This window comes from Fukomys damarensis, unplaced genomic scaffold (genome assembly GCF_012274545.1).
Source record: "Fukomys damarensis isolate Sample0158 unplaced genomic scaffold, DMR_v1.0_HiC HiC_scaffold_12, whole genome shotgun sequence".
NCBI lineage: Eukaryota > Metazoa > Chordata > Mammalia > Rodentia > Bathyergidae > Fukomys > Fukomys damarensis.
Genome location: NW_022900924.1, coordinates 42627341 through 42631939, shown reverse-complemented (window position 1 = coordinate 42631939; position 4599 = coordinate 42627341). Strand labels below are relative to the sequence as shown.

Genomic DNA, 4599 nt, shown 5'->3' with positions numbered 1-4599 from the left:
CTCACAAGGATCCTCCTGCCTCAGCCTCCTGAGTGCTGGGATTACAGGCATGCGCCACCACACCAGGCTCACTTCAGACTTCTTATGGCTACGCTAGGATCCTTCCTTGACACCAAAGTCTAACCATGTCTGCCCCACTCTTAAAAATTGTTATGGGTCTGGGATGTAGCTTCTAGTGGGAGAAGCACATGCCTAGCATACATGAGGCCTGGGATTTGATCCTCAGTATCATAAACAAATCAACACACACAAATAATGCTGTAATTCTGAACTGATAAGAATCTAAATGCTTATGTGTGTTACTCAAACCCAAATGGGTTGTGTAGGTCAACTAGGTCAATCTTGTTTACATATTTATAAGTAAACCTGAGCCCAATAAGCCTGTTTATGTAAATGTTAGGCTAAACCGAATCCACCCAGGTTAAGTGTGAGGCATCAGTGGTAGGGCATCCTAGACTCTAGTGTCTTTGAATTGCAACTATGTATTCGTAGTTGGCCTGCAGGCTTAATTTTAGCTAGATGAACTACCAAAAATGCTAGCAATCTGTCTTCAGATTTCCTCTGCTTTCTTTCTGCTAAGGACAAATTCTAGAAGTGTAGAATCCTTAGTTTTATGTTTCTTTAAACAGAACTCTGACTGTTTCATCAGGGGATAGTCATTTTGACATGAATTTGTAAGCTTTTGTGGCAACAGCGACAATTATTTTCTACTTGAATGTTTTGCCTTCAAATATTAATTTGCCTTTGTCGCGATAGGTGTACAGCAAATATATATGTGTATGTGTTTGTGTGGGAATAGAGTAGGGCTAGGCTTCAGCTAGTGTTTCCATCATATTTCTTATCATTATATTGAGACTGTTACTATAAAAATCATCTGTTGAGGGCCAGGGATTTAGCTCAGTGGTTTCGGCACCTGCCTTGCAAGTTGCAAGGTCCCGAGTTTGATCCCCGGTACCAAAAAAAAAAAAAAAAAAAAAAAAAAATCTTGAAATTCTGTACCTGAAAAAAACTATAAAGCCTTCACTCAGATATTTGAAATCGTATGAAAAAAATCATATGAACATGTTAATGAATATCCTTTTGTTAAATATTGTAATTTATGCTTTATCTTCAGGACTCTTCCATTTTAAAAATAACCAGGCCCATTTTAACAAATGTGTTTCTCTCATACAGCGATGCTGATTGAGTAATTATTCTACATTTCACATTCAGTACTATGGCTAGGAAGTGCAGGGATGGGTACAGTCGCTACTCCACTTACCACCAGACCATATGGTACAATTTACATCTGCCAAGGAGAACAGCCATCGCACACAACAGAAAACAATAGAGGATTTTCACTGTATTTTTTTGTGGTGCTGAGGATGGGTCCCAGGGCCTGGTCTGTGCCAGGCAAGCACCCTCTCTCTGTGTACTTCCCTCAACTTTATGTCCAGTCTTAAGATTGATCAACAGACAACAGTTAAACAACTCTGCTTTCTTTTATTTGCTCAGCTGTTACTTTGTAGCCACAAAGGTAAGACTCACTTTTTTTTTTTGGGGGGAGGGATGAACTGGGGTCCTGGAACTTGTGAGGCAGGTGGCGGCACCACTGAGCTAAATCCCCAGCCTGAGACTCACTTTGACACTAAAAATTCAAAGTGCGACTGGTCTTAGAGCAGTGCATACTCTGGAGGGGAGGTGGTCCTGAAGCAAATGATTATCCTGTGATGTCCCACTAAGTGTGACAGAAGCATATGCAAGGTGTCACAGAAGTACAGGAAAAACATGCTTAACAGCTGGAGCCTAGGGATGAGTAAGGGGAGGGTCACAGAGAAGACCATCTTTGAGTTAATTACTGAGAGCAGGGTAGGAAATACACTGTGGTGGTTAAGAAAACAGACTGTAGCTACATTGTACACGTTTAATCCAGCACCTGCTAACTTGCTGAGGAGCCTTTGGCATGCTATTTAATCTCCCTGGGCTTCATTTTCATCCTCTGTGAAATGGTCCTAATAACCAGACACAGCTCTAGGGGTCAAGTGAGGATTCCACGAGGGTCCTGGGCTTAGAGGCAGCACATGGCCCCTGGAAAGCCCTCGTGTAGGGTCAGCTACTGTGCCAGGGATGGTCCAGCGGGGACAAAGCCAGGGGATAGGAGAGGCACAGCAGGTGTGGCTTGTTAAAATGACACGAGGGCCAGGGATTTAGCTCAGTGGCATCCTGCCTGCCTTGCAAGCACAAGATCCAATCGCCTGTACCCAAAACAAACAACCTGACACATGAGCTGCATTTGTGTGGAGGGTGTTGGGGAACGGCAAAGAAGCAGACAGAATAGGAGAGAGAAAATTCTGTGCGAAAAAGGCTCAGGCTAAAGCAGTCCTTGAATTTTAAGGAAGAGAGATTCAGATTTGTATTATAGAAAGACAAGCCTGGTGCAATGGAAAAGAGTAGAGCCTGGGAGACTAGTTAAGAGGAAGAGAAGTCGGGAGAGATGATAAAGGCTTGGCCAAGAGATGGAAGGGAGAGTGCAGATTTCAAAGTTGCTTAGAAGGTAAAATTGACAAGAGTTGGTAATAGACAGCTTAGATTAGAGGGTGAAAACGTAGAAAGTTGTGAACGATCCTCAGATCTTTAGTTTGGATGATTCGGTGAGAAGACAAAGAAAAGCAGGTTTGGGGATAAGCTTGAAGGGCCAGGGGGATGAACAGAATTAGGGCTTAGGCCTGCCTCTCAGGAGCCAGAAGTCACGACTTTGGATTTCCTGGGATACAGGTTGGCATTGTGGGAACGTACAAGCATAGCAGAGGTTGTGTGCAGGAAGAGATGCAGGGGTGGTGCTATCAAGACCAGCACTGAAGAGTCAAAGAGTGAAGCCATAAAGGAGAGAGGCCACAGCAGAAGGAGATGTAGAAGAAAATGGGGTCATGGGAAATGCAGAAATCCAAGGAGGAGGCATTCGAATGCAGGAGTGAGGTCAAGAACTGTCTCTCGGCAATTAGGAAAGCGCGTGAAGGGAATCTGCGGACTATTGCTGCCACGAAGCAAAACACAATGGGACAAGAGATACAGTGAATCCTCTTCACAAAGACTCGCCGTTAGCTGATATTTTAGGTCAGTAGCTAGAAGAATTCCTGGAGTATCCACAGATGTGGTCCAGTATCAGGCTCTGGGCACAAGACAGATCTGGCCTGCCTTGTAGGGCTGTTTTTCCAGAGCCCAGCAAAAAGTCTTGGCACACTGGTATCGTGTACTAACTGTTGGTGAAGAATGAACGAGTGAGGGTGGTGGTCTCGCCGCCTGCCTCCATAGCGCAGGGAACCGAGCTCAATCCCTGGTACCAAAAAAAAAAAAAAAGATGAGTGAGTCAGTGGTCTCCAGCCACCACGCCTTTGTAGAGCTGTGGGAGTTCTCAACTATTGGCTGTTTCCAGGAAGTGTCAGTCCCTCGGTAGCTACCAAGAAAAGATTTTTGTTTGTTTGTTTGTAGACAGGGTCTCGTTTTGTAGTTGAGGCTGACCTGAGACTCACTATGTAGCCCAGCCTGGTCTTGAATTCACGGCGATCCTCCTGCCTCAGCCTCCAGAGTGCTGGGATTACAGCCGTGCACCACCAAGCCCTGCAAAAGTAGATGTTTTGGTAAGATCACCAAAACTGTCAAGTAGTGGGGATGATCTGGCAGTGTATGCCTATGTTGGGGAGCGACAGTGCTGGTGATAACGGTGACAACAGGTCTACTCAGGCTGGTCTTGTTATCAGATGTATAAACTCTTGGTTCAGTCTCAGATATGATTTTCTTAGTACATTTGCTGTATTACTTGTTTTCTTCCTTCCCTCCTTGGTGTGTGAAGATGCCCTGGGTGGGATAGAGGGGTTCCTGGGGATTGAGCCCAGGGCCTCAAGCATGCTAGGAAAGAGTTCTATCACTGAGCTACATACATCTCCAATTCCTTTTTGAGATAGGCAGGCTCTCTCTCTCTCTTGCTCAAGCTGGATTGAAATTGGCGATTTCCTCCTGTCTCAGCCTCCTGAGCAGCTGAGATGTGGTGCCCTGAATAGTAAATTTCCAAGGTCAGGGGCCGCTTCAGACGAGTGTCTTTAACTCCTTGCAGCACATGTTTGTCCACTGGACCCCTAGCTAAGAATCCTGGCTCTTCTCAGCCTCAGACAACTTACAGTGCTTGGACTGTCAACACAGGCATGAAAAAATGTCCTACTGATACCTTCCAATTTCTCCTGGAAGGGTGAACTTTCAGAGGAGCTTTTAAGGGCAAGCAGTAGGCAGCCAATGATACCGGACCTGGGACTTCCACTTCTGGAGCCTCTAATGCCCAATCCTCCTTGGGAACTTTGGGGTATCCCGCGGGTCTGCGGGGGATACCGAGGTCGGGGAAGAGCAGGTTCTATGGTGGAGCGTTAGGGCGCCCACAGGGTGGACTAAGGTCTCTTCTGGCGTCCTCATGTGGAAGAGGCGCCGTCCGGATCCTGGGCGTGAGTGGGCAGGGGTAGGGGACAAGGGGGCGGAGGTGACTTTACGGTCTCCTTCTTCCTTTCTGTTTCGGACACTGATGCGGAGAGGTGGTTTGGGTCGCCTCGGGGGGCCCAGCGCCCGTCCGCCGCT

The 4599-nt window shown here is 46.4% G+C and overlaps 1 protein-coding gene and 1 long non-coding RNA gene across 3 annotated transcripts in view; one reads left to right on the top strand and one right to left on the bottom strand.

Moving 5' to 3' along the window:
- Dcun1d1 (defective in cullin neddylation 1 domain containing 1) overlaps positions 1–4599 on the top strand; it is a 45366-nt gene that overhangs the window by 520 nt on the left and 40247 nt on the right. The gene's annotated exons all lie outside the window — the stretch shown is intronic.
- Positions 3015–3535, bottom strand: LOC104862211. Its single transcript, XR_780223.1, has 2 exons — positions 3499–3535; positions 3015–3313 (listed from the first exon to the last, which is right to left on the bottom strand). It is a non-coding gene; the product is annotated as an uncharacterized LOC104862211 (long non-coding RNA).